This window comes from Oncorhynchus masou, chromosome 24 (assembly GCF_036934945.1).
Source record: "Oncorhynchus masou masou isolate Uvic2021 chromosome 24, UVic_Omas_1.1, whole genome shotgun sequence".
NCBI lineage: Eukaryota > Metazoa > Chordata > Actinopteri > Salmoniformes > Salmonidae > Oncorhynchus > Oncorhynchus masou.
In genome coordinates, this window is record NC_088235.1 from 2,916,373 (window position 1) to 2,942,803 (window position 26,431).

Below are 26,431 nucleotides of genomic sequence, written 5' to 3' on the forward strand. Positions count from 1 at the left end.
TAGAAGACTGCACATCGTAGAGAATTTAGAACAGGAAAAGAGTTGGTCAGAGTTCTAGAAGACTGCACATTGTAGAGAATTTAGAATAGGAATTAAGTTGGTCAGAGTTCTAGAAGACTGCACATTGTAGAGAATTTAGAATAGGAATTAAGTTGATCAGAGTTCTAGAAGACTGCACATTGTAGAGAATTTAGAATAGGAATTAAGTTGGTCAGAGTTCTAGAAGACTGCACATTGTAGAGAATTTAGAACAGGGTACTGTGACAAAACAGTTGGTTGATTATTCATAACCCCCCCCCCAGGAAGGAAGTGCCATAAGAACAGTGAGCACAGCAGAGTGTATGACAGAAAACCTTCCAGATGCCAGTCCTCCTACTAACATTAACAATGATGATTTTGAAGGTTTTATTATGTCGCAAAAAAAAGTAATATATACTAAGTTTTGCGATGATTAACGATTGTTGTTTGTTTGTTCAACCCTGTGGCTCCACTGATTCACTCTGCTTGTGCTGATTGACTTGCGTCTGGGATAAGCTTTGTGCTGATTGACTTGCGTCTGGGATAAGCTTTGTGCTGATTGACTTGTGTCTGGGATAAGCTTTGTGCTGATTGACTTGCATATGGGATAAGCTTTGTGCTGATTGACTTGCGTCTGGGATAAGCTTTGTGCTGATTGACTTGCATATGGGATAAGCTTTGTGCTGATTGACTTGCGTATGGGATAAGCTTTGTGCTGATTGACTTGCGTATGGGATAAGCTTTGTGCTGATTGACTTGCGTCTGGGATAAGCTTTGTGCTGATTGACTTGTGTCTGGGATAAGCTTTGTGCTGATTGACTTGTGTCTGGGATAAGCTTTGTGCTGATTGACTTGTGTCTGGGATAAGCTTTGTGCTGATTGACTTGCGTACGGGATAAGCTTTGTGCTGATTGACTTGTGTCTGGGATAAGCTTTGTGCTGATTGACTTGCGTCTGGGATAAGCTTTGTGCTGATTGACTTGCGTCTGGGATAAGCTTTGTGCTGATTGACTTGTGTCTGGGATAAGCTTTGTGCTGATTGACTTGCGTATGGGATAAGCTTTGTGCTGATTGACTTGCGTCTGGGATAAGCTTTGTGCTGATTGACTTGCGTCTGGGATAAGCTTTGTGCTGATTGACTTGCGTATGGGATAAGCTTTGTGCTGATTGACTTGCGTCTGGGATAAGCTTTGTGCTGATTGACTTGCGTCTGGGATAAGCTTTGTGCTGATTGACTTGCGTATGGGATAAGCTTTGTGCTGATTGACTTGTGTATGGGATAAGCTTTGTGCTGATTGACTTGCGTATGGGATAAGCTTTGTGCTGATTGACTTGTGTCTGGGATAAGCTTTGTGCTGATTGACTTGTGTCTGTGATAAGCTTTGTGCTGATTGACTTGAGTATGGGATAAGCTTTGTGCTGATTGACTTGCGTCTGTGATAAGCTTTGTGCTGATTGACTTGAGTATGGGATAAGCTTTGTGCTGATTGACTTGCGTCTGGGATAAGCTTTGTGCTGATTGACTTGCGTCTGGGATAAGCTTTGTTGTCAATGTATCCTTTAAAAAAACAATTGTCAAAGAGAAAACACAGGGAATTTGTTCACCGCCTGACTAGCATATTGGAAACGCTCGCTATAAATTACCATCAACTTTGATTCATTCTTAGAAGGGTTGTCCATCCATCCAGCCTTTGAATACAACATTGACCACAACACAGGTAGAATGTGGCACCCATGGACAACACATGGGAGGTTAGTAAATAACTGAAGAGCACAAAGACATTTGACGTGGACAGCAGGAAATGAAAAGTGATTGTTGCACGTAGACAGACGACACAGATACAGGAGTTGCTCTATGTTCAGTGTCCAAATCCAACACAACTCCTGTTCAGTCAATGAGATGACGAAACAAAAAGACAAAGGAAGAAAACCAGGATGAATTTGGACAAGGCACAACGACAACACGATATATATTAAACATATCTTAAATATGTATCTTAAATATCTTATATATATATATAACACGTATATGTTTACTCTTCTATTATGTCCATGTGTGTTCTGATATGATACCCATTCTTCCCCTCTTTAATACTGAATATATTGTGAAGACATTATGGTGAGAACTCTCCCATATTCAGCATGTGTTGTACAGAGACAGTGGGACATTACCTTTAATTAACATAGACAGTAGGAGACAGTAGGACATTACCTTTAATTAGTGTTTCTACTTGTCGGTAGTTAATATGTACCTGATCCCTCCTCTGTCACCATGCCCAGTCCCTCTGCTTTATTCTGGCGCTCAAACGCATTCAGGTCCAGAACACTGGAACAGAGAGACAGATAGGTTAACGACATATTTACACACCGAACACTCCACCGAACGGAGCGAGCGACGTGAGGATGAGGAGGGTACAGCAGTACCTGCACGACTGCATCAGACCAGCCAGACTCTGGAAGAAACCCACGTCCTTCTTGTCTTTCAGGTAGTCCAGCATTTTCTGTCAGAGAGACACGGAGACATGAGAGAGTAAACTCTACAGAGACATGAGAGAGTAAACACTACAGAGACATGAGAGAGTAAACACTACAGAGACATGAGAGGGTAAACACTACAGAGACATGAGAGAGTAAACACTACAGAGACACAGAGACATGAGAGAGTAAACTCTACAGAGACATGAGAGGGTAAATACTACAGAGACATGAGAGAGTAAACACTACAGAGACATGAGAGAGTAAACACTACAGAGACATGAGAGAGTAAACACTACAGAGACATGAGAGAGTAAACACTACAGAGACATGAGAGAGTAAACACTACAGAGACATGAGAGAGTAAACACTACAGAGACATGAGAGAGTAAACACTACAGAGACATGAGAGAGTAAACAATACAGAGACATGAGAGAGTAAACACTACAGAGACATGAGAGAGTAAACACTACAGAGACGTGAGAGAGTAAACACTACAGAGACACAGAGACATGAGAGAGTAAACACTACAGAGACATGAGAGAGTAAACACTACAGACACAGAGACATGAGAGAGTAAACACTACAGAGACATGAGAGAGTAAACACTACAGAGACACAGAGACATGAGAGAGTAAACACTACAGAGACACAGAGACATGAGAGAGTAAACACTACAGAGACATGAGAGAGTAAACACTACAGAGACACAGAGACATGAGAGAGTAAACACTACAGAGACATGAGAGAGTAAACACTACAGAGACATGAGAGAGTAAACACTACAGAGACACAGAGACATGAGAGAGTAAACACTAACAGAGACATGAGAGAGTAAACACTACAGAGACAGAGACATGAGAGAGTAAACACTACAGAGACAGAGACATGAGAGAGTAAACACTACAGAGACATGAGAGAGTAAACACTACAGAGACAGAGACATGAGAGAGTAAACACTCCAGAGACATGAGAGAGTAAACACTACAGAGACACAGAGACATGAGAGAGTAAACACTACAGAGACATGAGAGAGTAAACACTACAGAGACATGAGAGAGTAAACACTACAGAGACACAGAGACATGAGAGAGTAAACACTACAGAGACATGAGAGAGTAAACACTACAGAGACATGAGAGAGTAAACACTACAGAGACACAGAGACATGAGAGAGTAAACACTAACAGAGACATGAGAGAGTAAACACTACAGAGACAGAGACATGAGAGAGTAAACACTACAGAGACAGAGACATGAGAGAGTAAACACTACAGAGACATGAGAGAGTAAACACTACAGAGACAGAGACATGAGAGAGTAAACACTACAGAGACATGAGAGAGTAAACACTACAGAGACATGAGAGAGTAAACACTACAGAAACATGAGAGAGTAAACACTACAGAGACATGAGAGAGTAAACACTACAGAGACACAGAGACATGAGAGAGTAAACACTACAGAGACAGAGACATGAGAGAGTAAACACTCCAGAGACATGAGAGAGTAAACACTACAGAGACAGAGACATGAGAGAGTAAACACTACAGAGACATGAGAGAGTAAACACTACAGAGACATGAGAGAGTAAACACTACAGAAACATGAGAGAGTAAACACTACAGAGACATGAGAGAGTAAACACTACAAATACACAGAGACATGAGAGAGTAAACACTACAGAGACATGAGAGAGTAAACACTACAAAGACACAGAGACATGAGAGAGTAAACACTACAAATACACAGAGACATGAGAGAGTAAACACTACAGAAACACAGAGACATGAGAGAGTAAACACTCCAGAGACATGAGAGAGTAAACACTACAGAGACAGGGACATGAGAGAGTAAACACTACAGAGACATGAGAGAGTAAACACTACAGAGACATGAGAGAGTAAACACTACAGAGACATGAGAGAGTAAACACTACAGAAACACAGAGACATGAGAGAGTAAACACTACAGAGACATGAGAGAGTAAACACTACAGAGACATGAGAGAGTAAACACTACAGAGACATGAGAGAGTAAACACTCCAGAGACATGAGAGAGTAAACACTACAGAGACATGAGAGAGTAAACACTACAGAGACATGAGAGAGTAAACACTACAGAAACACAGAGACATGAGAGAGTAAACACTACAGAGACATGAGAGAGTAAACACTCCAGAGACATGAGAGAGTAAACACTCCAGAGACATGAGAGAGTAAACACTACAGAGACAGAGACATGAGAGAGTAAACACTACAGAGACATGAGAGAGTAAACACTACAGAGACATGAGAGAGTAAACACTACAGAGACATGAGAGAGTAAACACTACAGAGACATGAGAGAGAAAACATTACAGAGACATGAGAGAGTAAACACTACAGAGACATGAGAGAGTAAACACTACAGAGACATGAGAGAGTAAACACTACAGAGACACAGAGACATGAGAGAGTAAACACTACAGAGACATGAGAGAGTAAACACTAGAGACATGAGAGAGAAAACACTACAGAGACATGAGAGAGTAAACACTACAGAAACATGAGAGAGTAAACACTACAGAGACATGAGAGAGTAAACACTACAGAGACATGAGAGACTAAACACTACAGAAACACAGAGACATGAGAGAGTAAACACTACAGAGACATGAGAGAGTAAACACTACAGAGACATGAGAGAGTAAACACTACAGAGACATGAGAGAGTAAACACTACAGAGACATGAGAGAGTAAACACTACAGAGACATGAGAGAGTAAACACTAGAGACATGAGAGAGTAAACACTACAGAAACACAGAGACATGAGAGAGTAAACACTACAGAAACACAGAGACATGAGAGAGTAAACACTACATAGACATGAGAGAGTAAACACTACAGAAACACAGTTGACGACAAACACAAACAACCAATTCTATAAAGAAATATAAATAAAGTGACTAGAAATATATTGGTTGATGCATTTTGACATTAGATGCCAGATACCATGGTAGATTGATGCAGTTTAATGGTAGATACCAGGTCGATAAGTGCCTGATGGTAGATTAATGCAGCTTAATGGTAGATACCAGGTCGATAAGTGACTGATGGTAGATTGATGCAGTTTAATGGTAGATACCAGGTCGATAAGTGACTGATGGTAGATTGATGCAGTTTAATGGTAGATACCAGGTCGATAAGTGACTGATGGTAGATTGATGCAGTTTAATGGTAGATACCAGGCCGATAAGTGACTGATGGTAGATTGATGAAGTTTAATGGTAGATACCAGGTCGATAAGTGACTGATGGTAGATTGATGCAGTTTATGGTAGATACCAGGCCGATAAGTGACTGATGGTAGATTGATGCAGTTTAATGGTAGATACCAGGTCGATAAGTGACTGATGGTAGATTGATGCAGTTTAATGGTAGATACCAGGCCGATAAGAGACTGATGGTAGACTGATGCAGTTTAATGGTAGATACCAGGTCGATAAGTGACTGATGGTAGATTGATGCAGTTTAATGGTAGATACCAGGTCGATAAGTGACTGATGGTAGACTGATGCAGTTTAATGGTAGATACCAGGTCGATAAGAGACTGATGGTAGACTGATGCAGTTTAATGGTAGATACCAGGTTGATAAGTGCCTGATGGTAGATTGATGCAGTTTAATGGTAGATACCAGGTCCATAAGTGACTGATGGTAGACTGATGCAGTTTAATGGTAGATACCAGGTTGATAAGTGACTGATGGTAGATTGATGCAGTTTAATGGTAGATACCAGGCCGATAAGAGACTGATGGTAGATTGATGCAGTTTAATGGTAGATACCAGGCCGATAAGTGACTGATGGTAGACTGATGCAGTTTAATGGTAGATGGACCTACCTGCTGAACAGTCGAGTTGCCTCCATTGAGGACAGCTATCCCCAGCTTCAGAGTAGAGGCCACCATGGGACCCATCTCACCTGGTGAGGAACACAACACCTTTATACTGGATTGAGTTACCTTTACACTGGGTCTAGTGCATCACAACGTAGCTACCTACCTACTGTGGACAGAGCTCTGCTTTACACTGGGTCTAGTACATCACAACGTAGCTACCTACCTACTGTGGACAGAGCTCTGCTTTATTGAGAGTTATCTCTATACTGGGTCTAGTACATCACAACGTAGCTACCTACCTACTGTGGACAGAGCTCTGCTTTACACTGGGTCTAGTACATCACAACGTAACTACCTACCTACTGTGGATAGAGCTCTGCTTTATACTGGGTCTAGTACATCACAACGTAGCGACCTACCTACTGTGGACAGAGCTCTGCTTTATTGAGAGTTACCTTTACACTGGGTCTAGTACGTCACAACGTAGCTACCTACCTACTGTGGACAGAGCTCTGCTTTATACTGGGTCTAGTACATCACAACGTAGCTACCTACCTACTGTGGACAGAGCTCTGCTTTACACTGCGTCTAGTACATCACAACGTAGCTACCTACCTACTGTGGACAGAGCTCTGCTTTATACTGGGTCTAGTACATCACAACGTAGCTACCTACCTACTGTGGACAGAGCTCTGCTTTATACTGGGTCTAGTGCATCACAACGTAGCTGCCTACCTACTGTGGACAGAGCTCTGCTTTATTGAGTTACCTTTATACTGGGTCTAGTACATCACAACGTAGCTACCTACCTACTGTGGACAGAGCTCTGCTTTACACTGGGTCTAGTACATCACAACGTAGCTACCTACCTACTGTGGACAGAGCTCTGCTTTACACTGGGTCTAGTACATCACAACGTAGCTACCTACCTACTGTGGACAGAGCTCTGCTTTATACTGGGTCTAGTACATCACAACGTAGCTACCTACCTACTGTGGACAGAGCTCTGCTTTATTGAGAGTTCTCTATACTGGGTCTAGTACATCACAACGTAGCTACCTACGTACTGTGGACAGAGCTCTGCTTTATTGAGAGTTCTGGGTCACTGAGATGTCCAATGTATTCATCACACATGGCTGCTCTTTCCATGACAGACTGACCAGGTGAATCCAGGTGAAAGATATGATCCCTTATTGATGTCACTTGTTAAATCCACTTCCATCAGTGTAGATGAAGGGGAGGAGACAGGTTAAATAAGGGTGTTGAAGCCTGGAGATAATTGAGACTTTGATATTGTATGTTTCATTCAGAGGGTGAATGGTCAAGACTAAATATTTAAGTAGCCTTTGAACGGGGTGTGGTAGTAGGTGCCAGGGCGCACTGGTTTGTGTCAAGAACTGCAACGCTGCTGGGTTTTTCCACTCAACAGTTTCCCTGAGTGTATCAAGAATGGTCCACCAACCAAAGGACATCCGGCCAACTTGATACAACTGTTGGGGAAACATTGGAGTCAACATGGACCAGCATCCCCTGTGTCACTCTTTAAGACACCTTGTCGAGTCCATGACCCGACGAATCGAGGCTGTTCTGAGGGCTGAAAAGGGGGAGGGGGGCAGCGACCCCACATTAGGGAGGTGTCCCTAATGTTTTGTCCACTCGGTGGACATCCTGTTCATCCATTCTACTCAGAGAGCTTACCTTTGCTGGCGCTGATAGTCTGCAGCACCATCTCTGCAGCACCTCGGTCGTGTAACCTGGCCTGCTGATACAGCAGCTTCTGTTTCTCCATCTCTTTTTCCTGCAGGAGGGAGGGAGGAGGAAGAGGAGGAGGAGAGACCTGAGAGACTGCACCTTCCTGTCCAATCAGACCACCGTGCGCCCATCGGGCTACAAGACACTCAACACCACCCTGGAGGTGAAGACCTACTCCTGCACCAGGTCCAAGATCACCTTCCGTAGGTGTTTTCTATCAACGTCTAATTGAATTCAGGATGATGTCATCGGTGTTAATAAGGCCTGTTGAAGACAAATGTATTACAATATTGCAACTCATAACCACAGGGCCCCACATTGGCTAGTTAAGACCACAGAGGGCTTGGAGCTGGATGGGAGCAGGCAGTCTGTCTGTGTGTTAGTACAGTGAGGTGGACTGTAAGCTCAGTGCTGAGGGACATGAGACAGATAGACAACGAGGGGGACAGTGTCATGTCTCCAGCACACCCACTGAAACAGTGACAAACAAACAGCAGCAACAACTCTGCCTGACGGAGGGAACAGCATGGCAGGGAGCGCTATATAGGGTCCAGGCTTGGCTGCTTCCCCACTTTCCATCTGAGCCACGGCAGAAGAACACAAGGGGATGGAAGAGCTCGGGAAAAGCAAGATGGCCGCTCTCCTAATTTAGGCTTTTTTTTTTTTTTTTGTACAGTGTTGAAGAAAAAAAAACCAGGAAGCGGAGAGGGGCGGGGCATGAACGATATGAATGAGGAACCTTCAAAAGGAACATGAAATACACAAATACAGGAAAGGAAACAAGATGCAAAATCAACAAGAGACAGTTGTTTTTTTTGAGAACTTTGTTACCAGAGATTCTTCCTCCTTCTTGGCAATTTTGTTGCTTAAACCTTTGCTTATATCACGCTGGGGAAACAGAATGGTATCATTTCACAGTGCAAGGATCCACCCCCCCTCCCACCCATCTATACTCAGAAAACAGAAAAAGCTCCCAGAAAATGATGGTGAAAAGATTGGTGTAATAAGGACAGGATGTGGGCCTGGGGAACAGCCATGAGCAGCCTACTGAAAAGCCATGCTGATTAACATCGTCAGTGGTTTACGGGTGTCACTGCATGATCACACAAACCACATGAGGAAAACAAGATACAGATGTACACAATGTTCCATTATAACAGGGGCTCAAGAGTGGAGCAGAGGTCTAAGGCACTGCGTCTCGGTGCTACAGGCGTCAGAACAGACGTCAACCTGGTTCGATTCCAGGCTGTATCAGGGCTCGGCCAGGGTAGGCAGTCATTGGCCCCAGCGTCGTCCGGGGTTAGGGCTCGGCCAGGGTAGGCCGTCATTGGCCCCAGCGTCGTCCGGGGTTAGGGCTCGGCCAGGGTAGGCCGTCATTGGCCCCAGCGTCGTCCGGGGTTAGGGCTCGGCCAGGGTAGGCCGTCATTGGCCCCAGCGTCGTCCGGGGTTAGGGCTCGGCCAGGGTAGGCCGTTATTGGCCCCAGCGTAGTCCGGGGTTAGGGCTCGGCCAGGGTAGGCCGTCATTGGCCCCAGCGTCGTCCGGGGTTAGGGCTCGGCCAGGGTAGGCCGTCATTGGACCAGGTATGAGACAGATGAGCCGGATCATTATCATCTGATTGGTTCCAACTTGAGATCCACAAGTCTGCCATTAATGTCAATGAACGATGTGTGAGAAAGTTTGTATTGCACAAGGTTGTGTCAACTCAACAGAGTAGACTCTAGCTGCCATCTCTTCAGGGGTCATTATCTCAACAGAGGAGACTCTAGCTGCCATCTCTTCAGGGGTCATTATCACAACTCAGAGAAGACTCTACGTGCCATCTCTTCAGGGGTCATTATCTCAACAGAGGAGACTCTAGCTGCCATCTCTTCAGGGGTCATCATCTCAACTCAGAGAGAAGACTCTAGCTGCCATCTCTTCAGGGGTCATTATCTCAACAGAGGAGACTCTAGCTGCCATCTCTTCAGGGGTCATTATCTCAACAGAGAAGACTCTACGTGCCATCTCTTCAGGGGTCATTATCTCAACAGAGGAGACTCTAGCTGCCATCTCTTCAGGGGTCATTATCTCAACAGAGGAGACTCTAGCTGCCATCTCTTCAGGGGTCATTATCTCAACAGAGTAGACTCCAGCTGCCATCTCTTCAGGGGCCATTATCTCAACTCAGAGAAGACTCTAGCTGCCATCTCTTCAGGGGTCATTATCTCAACAGAAGAGACTCTATGTGCCATCTCTTCAGGGGTCATTATCTCAACAGAGAAGACTCTATGTGCCATCTCTTCAGGGGTCATTATCTCAACAGAGAAGACTCTAGCTGCCATCTCTTCAGGGGTCATTATCTCAACAGAGGAGACTCTACGTGCCATCTCTTCAGGGGTCATTATCTCAACAGAGGAGACTCTACGTGCCATCTCTTCAGGGGTCATTATCTCAACTCAGAGAAGACTCTAGCTGCCATCTCTTCAGGGGTCATTATCTCAACAGAGAAGACTCTAGCTGCTATCTCTTCAGGGGTCATTATCTCAACTCAGAGAAGACTCTAGCTGCCATCTCTTCAGGGGTCATTATCTCAACAGAGGAGACTCTAGCTGCCATCTCTTCAGGGGTCATTATCTCAACTCAGAGAAGACTCTAGCTGCCATCTCTTCAGGGGTCATTATCTCAACAGAGAAGACTCTAGCTGCCATCTCTTCAGGGGTCATTATCTCAACTCAGAGAGAAGACTCTAGCTGCCATCTCTTCAGGGGTCATTATCTCAACAGAGTAGACTCTAGCTGCCATCTCTTCAGGGGTCATTATCTCAACTCAGAGTAGACTCTAGCTGCCATCTCTTCAGGGGTCATTATCTCAACAGAGAAGACTTTAGCTGCCATCTCTTCAGGGGTCATTATCTCAACAGAGGAGACTCTAGCTGCCATCTCTTCAGGGGTCATTATCTCAACTCAGAGAAGACTCTACGTGCCATCTCTTCAGGGGTCATTATCTCAACAGAGAAGACTCTAGCTGCCATCTCTTCAGGGGTCATTATCTCAACTCAGAGAAGACTCTAGCTGCCATCTCTTCAGGGGTCATTATCTCAACTCAGAGAAGACTCTAGCTGCCATCTCTTCAGGGGTCATTTAAAAGCTGCCAAGCCATGGGAAACTAAATAAACAACATTTTAAAAGACGGCACCCTCTTTTTAAAATGCTTCTGGGGGATTGATGGGCAAAAGTTAAATGGGTTGGACGGTGTTCAAGAGGAGATACCTACTTCAAAACTCTTCACCTCCTCTCCATCCTCATCCTCTTCATCATGACAGCTCTGGTGGAGAAATGGATGATACAGAAAGAGAAAGACATCATAACCAATCAATCAATCAACCAAGTGATCGGGCCAATCAAATAATAAATCAATCAACCAATGAAGTGATCAGGCCAATCAAATAATAAATAAATCAACCAATGAAGTGATTGGACCAATCAAGTAATTGATGAATCAGTATAAAAACATAATGGATTGTGACGTAAGACCACTCTGAACGCAAGAGGTACCTTAGCCATGATGTCAGCATAGGCCATGTAGAGAATGTCCTCTTCCAGCTTACTGCAACACACAGTAGATAAGGTCATTATTATTGTGTCATAACGAGTAGTAGAATCAGGAAGGTTCTAGAACATCAGGTCGACATCAGATCCACTGTAATGGAAGTGTTACGACTATCAATATCAGTTACAGTCCTGGTTTTATACCACCAGGTAGAGAGGATGATGTATCATATAGAGAGTGTTACAGTCCTGGTTTTATACCACCAGGTAGAGAGGATGATGTATCATATAGAGATTGTTACAGTCCTGGTTTTACTATAGTTTACTAGGACCAGCTAGAGAGCAGAGATACCCACCACTATAAAGGACACATTACTAGTTACAGTCCTGGTATGACTACAGTTTACTAGGACCAGCTACAGAGCAGATATACCCACCACCATAAAGGAAACATTACTAGTTACAGTCCTGGTATGTCTATAGTTTACTAGGACCAGCTACAGAGCAGAGATACCCACCACTATAAAGGAAACATTACTAGTTACAGTCCTGGTATGACTACAGTTTACTAGGACCAGCTACAGAGCAGAGATACCGACCACTATAAAGGAAACATTACTAGTTACAGTCCTGGTATGACTACAGTTTACTAGGACCAGCTACAGAGCAGAGATACCCACCACTATAAAGGAAACATTACTAGTTACAGTCCTGGTATGACTACAGTTTACTAGGACCAGCTACAGAGCAGAGATACCCACCACTATAAAGGAAACATTACTAGTTACAGTCCTGGTATGTCTATGGTTTACTAGGACCAGCTACAGAGCAGAGATACCCACCACTATAAAGGACACATTACTAGTTACAGTCCTGGTATGACTACAGTTTACTAGGACCAGCTACAGAGCAGTGATACCCACCACTATAAAGGAAACATTACTAGTTACAGTCCTGGTATGACTACAGTTTACTAGGACCAGCTACAGAGCAGAGATACCGACCACTATAAAGGAAACATTACTAGTTACAGTCCTGGTATGACTACAGTTTACTAGGACCAGCTACAGAGCAGAGATACCCACCACTATAAAGGAAACATTACTAGTTACAGTCCTGGTATGACTACAGTTTACTAGGACCAGCTACAGAGCAGAGATACCCACCACAATAAAGGAAACATTACTAGTTACAGTCCTGGTATGTCTATGGTTTACTAGAACCAGCTACAGAGCAGAGATACCCACCACTATAAAGGACACATTACTAGTTACAGTCCTGGTATGACTACAGTTTACTAGGACCAGCTACAGAGCAGAGATACCCACCACTATAAAGGACACATTACTAGTTACAGTCCTGGTATCACTACAGTTTACTAGGACCAGCTACAGAGCAGAGATACCCACCACTATAAAGGAAACATTACTAGTTCCAGTCCTGGTATGTCTATAGTTTACTAGGACCAGCTACAGATCAGAGATACGCACCACTTCTCAGTCAGGGCCGTCCTACTGAATAACTGTATGAGCTGATGAAGAGGGTCGATCCTCTTGGCTCCCTCATCTTCTTCAGGAGGCTCCTCTCCTCCAGGTCTCTGTGAAGACAGAATAAAAAATTAAAAAAGGTTCTTCACAATCCACAAACATCAAATCTCTTCCTACGGGGCCTTCAAGTCTACACCACATCTACACAGGTAACACTCTCTAGTCTACACCACATCTACACAGGTAACACTCTCTAGTCTACACCACATCTACACAGGTAACACTCTCTAGTCTACACCACATCTACACAGGTAACACTCTCTAGTCTACACCACATCTACACAGGTAACACTCTCTAGTCTACACCACATCTACACAGGTAACACTCTCTAGTCTACACCACATCTACACAGGTAACAATCTCTAGTCTCAACCACATCTACACAGGTAACACTCTCTAGTCTACACCACATCTACACAGGTAACACTCTCTAGTCTACACCACATCTACACAGGTAACACTCTCTAGTCTACACCACATCTACACAGGTAACACTCTGGTCTACACCACATCTACACAGGTAACACTCTCTGGTCTACACCACATCTACACAGGTAACACTCTCTAGTCTACACCACATCTACACAGGTAACACACTCTAGTCTACACCACATCTACACAGGTAACACTCTCTAGTCTACACCACATCTACACAGGTAACACTCTCTAGTCTACACCACATCTACACAGGTAACACTCTCTAGTCTACACCACATCTACACAGGTAACAATCTCTAGTCTCAACCACATCTACACAGGTAACTCTCTCTAGTCTCAACCACATCTACACAGGTAACACTCTCTAGTCTCAACCACATCTACACAGGTAACACTCTCTAGTCTACACCACATCTACACAGGTAACAATCTCTAGTCTCAACCACATCTACACAGGTAACTCTCTCTAGTCTCAACCACATCTACACAGGTAACTCTCTCTAGTCTCAACCACATCTACACAGGTAACTCTCTCTAGTCTCAACCACATCTACACAGGTAACTCTCTCTAGTCTCAACCACATCTACACAGGTAACACTCTCTAGTCTCAACCACATCTACACAGGTAACACTCTCTAGTCTACACCACATCTACACAGGTAACACTCTCTAGTCTACACCACATCTACACAGGTAACTCCCTCTAGTCTACACCACATCTACACAGGTAACACTCTCTAGTCTACACCACATCTACACAGGTAACTCTCTCTAGTCTCCTCCACATAGTTCATTCCAGGTAACTCTCTCTAGTCTCCTCCACATAGTTCATTCCAGGTAACTCTCTCTAGTCTCCTTCACATACAGTGCCTTGCGAAAGTATTGGCCCCCTTGAACTTTGCGACCTTTTGCCACATTTCAGGCTTCAAACATAAAGATAGATGTGTAGACTAGAGAGAGTTAGATGTGGTGTAGATGTGGTGTAGACTGTATTTTTTTGTGAAGAATCAACAAGTGGGACGCAATCATGAAGTGGAACGACATTTATTGGATATTTTAAACTTTTTTAACAAATCAAAAACTGAAAAATTGGCCGTGCAAAATTATTCAGCCCCTTTACTTTCAGTGCAGCAAACTCTCTCCAGAAGTTCAGTGAGGATCTCTGAATGATCCAATGTTAACCTAAATGACTAATGATGATAAATACAATCCACCTGTGTGTAATCAAGTCTCCGTATAAATGCACCTGCACTGTGATAGTCTCAGAGGTCCGTTAAAAGCGCAGAGAGCATCATGAAGAACAAGGAACACACCAGGCAGGTCCGAGATACTGTTGTGAAGAAGTTTAAAGCCGGATTTGGATACAAAAAGATTTCCCAAGCTTTAAACATCCCAAGGAGCACTGTGCAAGCGATAATATTGAAATGGAAGGGTATCAGACCACTGCAAATCTACCAAGACCTGGCAGTCCCTCTAAACTTTCAGCTCATACAAGGAGAAGACTGATCAGAGATGCAGCCAAGAGGCCCATGATCACTCTGGATGAACAGCAGAGATCTACATCTGAGGTGGGAGACTCTGTCCATAGGACAACAATCAGTCGTATATTGCACAAATCTGGCCTTTATGGAAGAGTGGCAAGAAGAAAGCCATTTCTTAAAGATATCCATAAAAGTGTCGTTTAAAGTTTGCCACAAGCCACCTGGGAGACACACCAAACATGTGGAAGAAGGTGCTCTGGTCAGATGAAACCAAAATTGAACTTTTTGGCAACAATGCAAAACGTTATGTTTGGCGTAAAAGCAACACAGCACATCACCCTGAACACACCATCCCCACTGTCAAACATGGTGGTGGCAGCATCATGGTTTGGGCCTGCTTTTCTTCAGCAGGGACAGGAAGATGGTTAAAATTGATGGGAAGATAGATGGAGCCAAATACAGGACCATTCTGGAAGAAAACCTGATGGAGTCTGCAAAAGACCTGAGACAGGGACGGAGATTTGTCTTCCAACAAGACAATGATCCAAAACATAAAGCAAAATCTACAATGGAATGGTTCAAAAATAAACATATCCAGGTGTTAGAATGGCCAAGTCAAAGTCCAGACCTGAATCCAATCGAGAATCTGTGGAAAGAACTGAAAAAAGCTGTTCACAAATGCTCTCCATCCATCCTCACTGAGTTCGAGCTGTTTTGCAAGGAGGAATGGGAAAAAATGTCAGTCTCTCGATGTGCAAAACTGATAGAGACATACCCCAAGCGACATACAGCTGTAATCGCAGCAAAAGGTGGCGCTACAAAGTATTAACGTAAGGGGGCTGAATAATTTTGCACGCCCAATTTTTCAGTTTTTGATTTGTTAAAAAAGTTTGAAATATCCAATAAATGTCGTTCCACTTCATGATTGCGTCCCACACAAAATACAGTTTTATATCTTTATGTTTGAAGCCTGAAATGTGGCAAAAGGTCGCAAAGTTCAAGGGGGCCGAATACTTTCGCAAGGCACTGTAGTTCATTCCAGGTAACTCTCTCTAGTCTCCTCCACATAGTCCATTCCAGGTAACTCTCTCTAGTCTCCTCCACATAGTTCATTCCAGGTAACGCTCTCTTGTCTCCTCCACATAGTTCATTCCAGGTAACTCTCTCTAGTCTCCTCCACATAGTTCATTCCAGGTAACTCTCTCTAGTCTCCTCCACATAGTTCATTCCAGGTAACTCTCTCTTGTCTCCTCCACATAGTTCATTCCAGGTAACTCTCTCTAGTCTCCTGCACATAGTTCATTCCAGGTAACTCTCTCTAGTCTCCTCCACATAGTTCATCCCAGGTAACTCTCTCTTGTCTCCTCCACATAGTTCATTCCAGGTAACTCTCTCTAGTCTCCTCCACATAGTTCATTCCAGGTAACTCTCTCTAGTCTCCTCCACATAGTTCATTCCAGGTAACTCTCTCTTGTCTCCTCCACATAGTTCATTCCAGGTAACTCTCTAGTCTCCTCCACATAGTTCATTCCAGGTAACTCTCTCTAGTCTCCTCCACATAGTTCATTCCGGGTAACTCTCTCTAGTCTCCTCCACATAGTTCATTCCGGGTAACTCTCTCTAGTCTCCTCCACATAGTTCATTCCGGGTAACTCTCTCTAGTCTCCTCCACATAGTTCATTCCGGGTAACTCTCTCTAGTCTCCTCCACATAGTTCATTCCGGGTAACTCTCTCTAGTCTCCTCCACATAGTTCATTCCGGGTAACTCTCTCTAGTCTCCTCCACATAGTTCATTCCGGGTAACTCTCTCTAGTCTCCTCCACATAGTTCATTCCGGGTAACTCTCTCTAGTCTCCTCCACATAGTTCATTCCAGGTAACTCTCTCTAGTCTCCTCCACATAGTTCATTCCAGGTAACTCTCTCTAGTCTCCTCCACATAGTTCATTCCAGGTAACTCTCTCTAGTCTCCTCCACATAGTTCATTCCAGGTAACTCTCTCTAGTCTCCTCCACATAGTTCATTCCTTCCCTCCGTTGAATTGAGAGGAAATTCTCAGAAACGTTATCTGAAAGGTTTGTATCGTTGACTGCTTTTGTTTTGTAAACAACAGTCTGTTTCTTTGTGCTCTCAGAAAAAAGAAATCACTTCGCCCACAATGGATGCTGGGTATTGGAGCCTGGTTAATCCAATCATGACTTCATTTCAAACCGAGAGTTCTATGTCTGTGTGGCTGTGCTCAGAATATCAAATGGATGCTCTGCGAACAACATGGTTTGTGTGCAGACAGGAAAATAGCATCAACACAACAACACGTCATTAGAAACATATTTTAACGAGACACAGGCATTCCCTGCTGTGTGATTTCCCACACAGTGTTCCTGAATTCACACTTTAATGGAGGAACACTTACAGTCTGGTTGACTATGAGCTTATCAATGGAGGAACACTTACAGTCTGGTTGACTATGAGCTTATCAATGGAGTAACACTTACAGTCTGGTTGACTATGAGTTTATCAATGGAGGAACACTTACAGTCTGGTTGACTATGAGCTTATCAATGGAGGAACACTTACAGTCTGGTGCTCTATGAGCTTATCAATGGAGTAACACTTACAGTCTGGTTGACTATGAGTTTATAAATGGAGAAACACTTACAGTCTGGTTGACTATGAGTTTATAAATGGAGAAACACTTACAGTCTGGTCCTCTATGAGCTTATCAATGGAGGAACACTTACAGTCTGGTTGACTATGAGTTTATAAATGGAGAAACACTTACAGTCTGGTTGACTATGAGTTTATAAATGGAGAAACACTTACAGTCTGGTCCTCTATGAGCTTATCAATGGAGGAACACTTACAGTCAGGTACTCTATGAGCTTATCAATGGAGGAACACTTACAGTCAGGTCCTCTATGAGCTTATCAATGGAGGAACACTTACAGTCTGGTGCTCTATGAGCTTATCAATGGAGTAACACTTACAGTCTGGTCCTCTATGAACTTATCAATGGAGGAACACTTACAGTCTGGTCCTTTATGAGCTTATCAATGGAGGAACACTTACAGCCAGGTCCTCTATGAGCTTATCAATGGAGTAACACTTACAGTCTGGTTGACTATGAGCTTATCAATGGAGGAACACTTACAGTCTGGTCCTCTATGAGCTTATCAATGGAGGAACACTTACAGTCTGGTCCTCTATGAGCTTATCAATGGAGGAACACTTACAGTCTGGTCCTCTATGAGCTTATCAATGGAGGAACACTTACAGTCTGGTCCTCTATGAGCTTATTAATGGAGGAACACTTACAGTCTGGTCCTCTATGAGCTTATCAATGGAGGAACACTTACAGTCTGGTCCTCTATGAGCTTATCAATGGAGGAACACTTACAGTCTGGTCCTCTATGAGCTTATCAATGGAGGAACACTTACAGTCGGGTTGACTATGAGCTTATCAATGGAGGAACACATACAGTCTGGTCCTCTATGAGCTTATCAATGGAGGAACACTTACAGTCTGGTCCTCTATGAGCTTATCAATGGAGGAACACTTACAGTCTGGTCCTCTATGAGCTTATCAATGGAGGAACACTTACAGTCTGGTCCTCTATGAGCTTATCAATGGAGGAACACATACAGTCTGGTCCTCTATGAGCTTATCAATGGAGGAACACTTACAGTCTGGTCCTCTATGAGCTTATCAATGGAGGAACACTTACAGTCTGGTCCTCTATGAGCTTATCAATGGAGGAACACATACAGTCTGGTCCTCTATGAGCTTATCAATGGAGGAACACTTACAGCCAGGTCCTCTATGAGCTTATCAATAATATAATAATAATATATCCCATTTAGCAGACGCTTTTGTCCAAAGCGACTTACAAGTCGGCTGGGGCCACTACTTTTACATATGGGTGGTCCCAGCGGGAATCGAACCCACGACGCTTGGCGTTGCAAGCGCCATGCTCTACCGACTGAGCCACACCTCAATGGAGGAACACTTACAGTCTGGTCCTCTATGAGCTTATCAATGGAGGAACACTTACAGTCGGGTTGACTATGAGCTTATCAATGGAGGAACACATACAGTCTGGTCCTCTATGAGCTTATCAATGGAGGAACACTTACAGCCAGGTCCTCTATGAGCTTATCCTCAAAGTAGTGCTCCTCAGTCTCAATCCATGACTTCTCATATCCCTGTAGAAACAGGTTGACTGCCCGGTGCCTGGTGGGAGACAGAGAGAAGTCATCAGAGGTGAATGGATGAATGAGAGAGAGAGAGAAGTCTGTCCTGGACAGTAAGTAGTAGTTGGACAGTGATCCTTTATAAAACTGCACAGAACAGGGTTTTCTGAAGATGTACTGCTGACGCTGTTGATTCACCAGGAGATGACAGGAATATGTTCATTTACATGTGGGGGTGGAGCAGGGTGAAAGAGAGGGCTAGTTAGGTAAGGCACGTGGAGACATGTTTACCTGGGTTAGTTAGGGCTAGTTAGGTAAGGCACGTGAAGACATGTTTACCTGGGTTAGTTAGGGTTAGTTAGGTAAGGCACGTGGAGACATGTTTACCTGGGTTAGTTAGGGTTAGTTAGGTAAGGCACGTGGAGACATGTTTACCTGGGTTAGTTAGGGTTAGTTAGGTAAGGCACGTGGAGACATGTTTACCTGGGTAGGTTAGGGTTAGTTAGGTTAGGCACGTGGAGACATGTTTACCTGGGTAGGTTAGGGTTAGTTAGGTAAGGCACGTGGAGACATGTTTACCTGGGTAGGTTAGGGTTAGTTAAATAAGGTAAGTGGAGACATGTTTACCTGGGTTAGTTAGGTTAGGCATGTGGAGACATGTTTACCTGGGTTAGTTAGGGTTAGTTAGGCTAGGCACGTGGAGACATGTTTACCTGGGTTAGTTAGGGTTAGTTAGGTAAGGCACGTGGAGACATGTTTACCTGGGTTAGTTAGGGTTAGTTAAGTAAGGCACGTGGAGACATGTTTACCTGGGTTAGTTAGGGTTAGTTAGGCTAGGCACGTGGAGACATGTTTACCTGGGTTAGTTAGGGTTAGTTAGGCTAGGCACGTGGAGACATGTTTACCTGGGTTAGTTAGGGTTAGTTAGGTAAGGCACGTGGAGACATGTTTACCTGGGTTAGTTAGGGTTAGTTAGGTAAGGCACATGAAGACATGTTTACCTGGGTTAGTTAGGGTTAGTTAGGTAAGGCACGTGGAGACATGTTTACCTGGGTCAGTTAGGGTTAGTTAGGCTAGGCACGTGGAGACATGTTTACCTGGGTTAGTTAGGGTTAGTTAGGTAAGGCACGTGGAGACATGTTTACCTGGGTTAGTTAGGGTTAGTTAGGCTAGGCACGTGGAGACATGTTTACCTGGGTTAGTTAGGGTTAGTTAGGTAAGGCACGTGAAGACATGTTTACCTGGGTTAGTTAGGGTTAGTTAGGTAAGGCACGTGAAGACATGTTTACCTGGGTCAGTTAGGGTTAGTTAAGTAAGGTAAGTGGAGACATGTTTACCTGGGTTAGTTAGGTTAGGCACGTGGAGACATGTTTACCTGGGTTAGTTAGGGTTAGTTAGGTAAGGCATGTGGAGACATGTTTACCTGGGTTAGTTAGGGTTAGTTAAGTAAGGCACGTGGAGACATGTTTACCTGGGTTAGTTAGGGTTAGTTAGGCTAGGCACGTGGAGACATGTTTACCTGGGTTAGTTAGGGTTAGTTAGGTAAGGCACGTGAAGACATGTTTACCTGGGTTAGTTAGGGTTAGTTAGGTAAGGCACGTGGAGACATGTTTACCTGGGTTAGTTAGGGTTAGTTAGGTTAGGCACGTGGAGACATGTTTACCTGGGTTAGTTAGTATTAGTTAGGTAAGGCAAGAGGAGACTTGTTTACCTGGGTAAGTTAGGGTTAGTTAGGTAAGGCACGTGGAGACATATTTACCTGGGTTAGTTATACAGGGAGCCACATCTACCTGGGTAGGTTATACAGGGGAGCCATGTTTACATGGGTAGGTTATACAGGGGAGCCATGTGTACCTGGGTAGGTTATACAGGGGAGCCATGTGTACCTGGGTAGGTTATACAGGGGAGCCATGTGTACCTGGGTAGGTTATACAGGGGAGCCATGTTTACCTGGGTAGGTTATACAGGGGAGCCATGTTTACCTGGGTAGGTTATACAGGGAGCCATGTGTACCTGGGTAGGTTATACAGGGGAGCCATGTGTACCTGGGTAGGTTATACAGGGGAGCCATGTTTACCTGGGTAGGTTACACAGGGGAGCCATGTTTACCTGGGTAGGTTATACAGGGGAGCCATGTTTACCTGGGTAGGTTATACAGGGGAGCCATGTGTACCTGGGTAGGTTATACAGGGGAGCCATGTTTACCTGGGTAGGTTATACAGGGGAGCCATGTGTACCTGGGTAGGTTATACAGGGGAGCCATGTTTACCTGGGTAGGTTATACAGGGAGCCATGTGTACCTGGGTATGGGTAGGTTATACAGGGGAGCCATGTGTACCTGGGTAGGTTATACAGGGGAGCCATGTGTACCTGGGTAGGTTATACAGGGGAGCCATGTGTACCTGGGTAGATTATACAGGGGAGCCATTCTGAAACAGGCCACTACAGCCCTCTTCCTCTGTTTAGAGAGCAGCTTGTGCCACACAGCCTTCTTGCTCCTCTGCGGATGTTCCACCTACAGAAAGAGGAAACGGAGAGGCATAAACGTTACCGATTCACACAACTCAACGTTACCGATTCACACAACTCAACGTTACCGATTCACACAACTCAACGTTACCGATTCACACAACTCAACGTTACAGATTCACACAACTCAACGTTACCGATTCACACAACTCAACGTTACCGATTCACACAACTCAACGTTACCGATTCACACAACTCAACGTTACCGATTCACACAACTCAACGTTACCGATTCACACAACTCAACGTTACCGATTCACACAACTCAACGTTACAGATTCACACAACTCAACGTTACAGATTCACACAACTCAACGTTACAGATTCACACAACTCAACGTTACAGATTCACACAACTCAACGTTACAGATTCACACAACTCAACGTTACCGATTCACACAACTCAACGTTACCGATTCACACAACTCAACGTTACCGATTCACACAACTCAAACACATTTCTAACAGGACTTCAGCAATATGCTATAACATGCCAGGGGTCAAACTATTTAACTTTAAATCGCGCATTGGAAATAAAATGGGCCACATTTTCTTTGAGGATATTTAAACTTCCCTTTGCTGAGCTGGAAATGACCCTCAGCCCTGCAGGAAACAGCATCATAAAATACCAATGTTGTCCCCAGAAGAACTTTCCTTTGGATTTTTTCTAACATTATAGACGACTTCAGAGCCAGGTCATGTTCAATAGGCACCAAACTGAGAAAAACATTTTCCATGACAAAACGTTTTAAAATGTGATTATAAACCAAAGAAAACAGGCAGAAAGAGAGACGGACAGCCTGGTTTTCTGTTACTTAAACGTTTTAAAACATTTTCCATTGCATGCCCTAAATGAACCCTGATGTTTCCCAGAACCCACCTGGTCGAGATAGAAGAGGACGTGAGCGATGTCCAGGACTCTCTCTACAGTCTTCTCCGGGTCTGACGTGTCCTCGCTCCTGTTAGGAAGGTCCTTATACAGAGCCATCTGCCAGCGGATAGCAGGGTCCTCCAGCTACACACAGAGAGAATACATTATTGGGGTTGAGGAGAAACAGCAGGTTTAAGCATGTCTGAGGTCTAAGCAAGGCTACGTGATTTCACTGTGAGGGTTAAGGTTCGTTAACCTGGTCTCCGTGTTTGGGTTTTCTATCCAACTCCTATAGTCATCGGCATACCCAAAAATATGAGTTGGCTTTTTCAGCATGACTCAAATCAAATCAAGATGTATTTATACAACACATCTCAGACATGGAAGGCAACACAATGTGCTTCACAGGAAGAAAAAACAAAAAAACAACGAAAATAAAACGGAGAACAATAAAACTAAAGAATAACAATAAAAACTGAACGAATGACAAGCACCCTGAGGAAAAGGTAAAGTTAAAAAGGTATGTTTTAAGATCTGTTTTAAATATGTCCACATATGTCCCCCCCCCCCCCCCAGGGCCTCTGGCAGGCTGGGGGCTTAGTAACTAGAGGCTCCATGTCTTTTCATCTTAGGCTTTGAGATAGTTAAAAGGCCAGAACCAGAGGACCTGAGGGACCGACTTGGTACAGAACTTAAAAGCATGTCTGACATGTATTGGGTGAACCATCGTGGATGGATTTAAAAACCAATAGAAGAATCTTAAAATGACAGTTAACCCACTGTTCCCCTGAACAAGACAGTTAACCCACTGTTCCCCTGAACAAGACAGTTAACCCACTGTTCCCCTGAACAAGACAGTTAACCCACTGTTCCCCTGAACAAGACAGTTAACCCACTGTTCCCCTGAACAAGACAGTTAACCCACTGTTCCCCTGAACAAGACAGTTAACCCACTGTTCCCCTGAACAAGACAGTTAACCCACTGTTCCCCTGAACAAGACAGTTAACCCACTGTTCCCCTGAACAAGACAGTTAACCCACTGTTCCCCTGAACAAGACAGTTAACCCACTGTTCCCCTGAACAAGACAGTTAACCCACTGTTCCTAGGCCGTCATTGAAAATAAGAATTGATTGATTAGATTAACAGATCTGGGAAACAGGCTAAGAGTTACGGGCTAAGAGTTAGGGGTTAAGGGTTAAGAGTTAAAGGTTGTGAGGATCATGGGCTACCCACCAATGCAGTATTACACCCATACATGCTCTGCCCTAAGGCCCCCAGGTGGCCCTCTCGAATCCTGGACGTGCCCAGGATATCAGTGGCTCTACCCGGGGCATTGCCCTGCCCCTGCCCCTGCCCGTGCCCATGGTGCATCACATAATCCACAGACGAGGCCTTCTTGATGCCTGCCCGGGTGGTCCTAGGAGGCCGGTGGGTATAGCTACTCTCCATAGTGGCAGAGCGCTTGCGGGCGCCAGCCAGACGTTTGTGCCCGCCGGGCATCTCTAAGGCCGGAGGTTTGGAGGCCTGCTGACTCTTCATCCACTTCATCACTATGATCAACTTCTTCACCATCTTTTTGAAGTGGAACACTCGGTACTGAGGATGGTGATGGAGGAGGAAGGGTGGCGGTGGACAGGACATGCAGGCATGCAGAGAGAACGGTGAGATGGAGACAGAGAGACAGAGATAGATGGTGAGCTGGAGGAATGGAGGGAGACGGGACATGCAGGTTTATGAAAGACAAATGAAACCTTTCTTTGTCTTTTTAGGTCTAATAATTGACTTCATCCAAATTGACTTCTTATTGGTTGAAGTATCGAGTCAGCTTATACAACATATGCTACAAGGCTGTAGCATGGTGTAGATTAGTATGTACCACGTTGTATAGTACTACAATACTGTAGCATGGTGTAGATGAGTATGGGGGAGTACATGCTTATGATGTCACAACTGAGATGAAGTAATTAAGTAGTGTAACAACCTTTCCCTGCAGGTGCAGGTTGTTTCTGATGATCTCCCGCACCTCGTCCTCTGTGTCTTTCTGTTGACAAAACATCAAAGAAACACTGATTCATAGGGTTGACTGTAGCAAACAGGGGGCCCATGGAATCTGGGCTCTTCTACTTACTCGGGAGTTAAAGAAACCAATGAGACACCTTACTGTTTCATTAGAGACTTCAGTGATTTACCTGACTGAAGCGGATCTTGGCCAGAGCGATCAGTTCCTGGTCTCCTGGAGCGCAGATATTCAGTCCTACAGGAAGTAGTCTCTTCAACGCTGCTACGATGAGGCTGGTCTGCATGGAGTAGCGATCACCCTTCCTCTTCATCTTCTTCCTCTCCTGGTCGGACACGGCTCCCTAGAGGGGAGACACCAGGTGACAAGTCAACAAGTCAGCAGCACCACCTGGTCTCACTACTGGTGTCCCCCAGGGCTCTGTACTAGGTCCTTTTTAATGTCTCACTACTGGTGTCCCCCAGGGCTCTGCACTCGGTCCTCTTTAATGTCTCACTACTGGTGTCCCCCAGGGCTCTGCACTCGGTCCTCTTTAATGTCTCACTACTGGTGTCCCCCAGGGCTCTGCACTAGGTCCTCTTTAATGTCTCACTACTGGTGTCCCCCAGGGCTCTGCACTAGGTACTCTTTAATGTCTCACTACTGGTGTCCCCCAGGGCCCTGTACTAGGTCCTCTTTAATGTCTCACTACTGGTGTCCCCCAGGGCTCTGTACTAGGTCCTCTTTAATGTCTCACTACTGGTGTCCCCCAGGGCTCTGCACTAGGTCCTCTTTAATGTCTCACTACTGGTGTCCCCCAGGGCTCTGCACTCGGTCCTCTTTAATGTCTCACTACAGGTGTCCCCCAGGGCTCAGTCTCACTACTGGCTCTGTACTGGGTCCTCTCTTGTTCTTTCTGAACACCAAGCCACATTTCAGGTCAAGAACAACTTATCTATTTAATTATGTTCAGTCATCACAACTTACTGTGCAGTCTTCTTTATATTTGGGGGACAAAGCTCTTTGACTTATATATATATATACAGAGTCATTGTATACCTAAATCACGCTCGTACCATCTATATAACATCACTTGCCTTGGACATCTTTGACTTGGTGTCTGTGATCAGGAAGGACATATTGTTGATCTCATTCTGAACCACAAAGTTCTGCTCCTCCCGTTTAAAATTCTGCAGTGGAAGAAATAAAATATTTCATTGTTGGATATTGCCAAGGATTTATGCAAATGTAGCCTGCAGCCTGACAGGGGACTTGGAGAAGAACAGACACACATGAACGCTCTAGAGATACATCACAGTCTTCTAGTTCTCGCTGCCAGGCAAGCAAATGTAAAATGTATTTATTGCAGAAAGAAACGCTGAAGAATTCCTAGAATTGAATGGGATTTTAATAGGAGTATCTGAGTACTCTCAGAGTGCCTTGGTGACGACCAGTAGAAACTATCACAGAGTGATTAAGACATTAAATGTTTCCTGGAAACTGTTATAGTGGTGTGATGATTGATATGTGACATTGTCTCTGTGCAGCTTACATGAGACTTGGACCAGAAAATGAAGACCTCTGCTACCATGCGGAAGAGCTCCTCAGCCTCAGGGTTCGATTCTTTCAGCCATTTGGCCCTAAGATAAAAACACATTGCAAACAAGTTACAGTATTCAGTTGGATAAAACAGTCAGACCACTAGAAACACGTAACAGTA

General features: G+C 44.3%; 1 pseudogene; it reads right to left on the reverse strand.

The window, feature by feature from the left end:
- The window catches only part of LOC135513362 (ryanodine receptor 2-like), a 358,078-nt pseudogene that overhangs the window by 58,828 nt on the left and 272,819 nt on the right, over window positions 1-26,431 (reverse strand).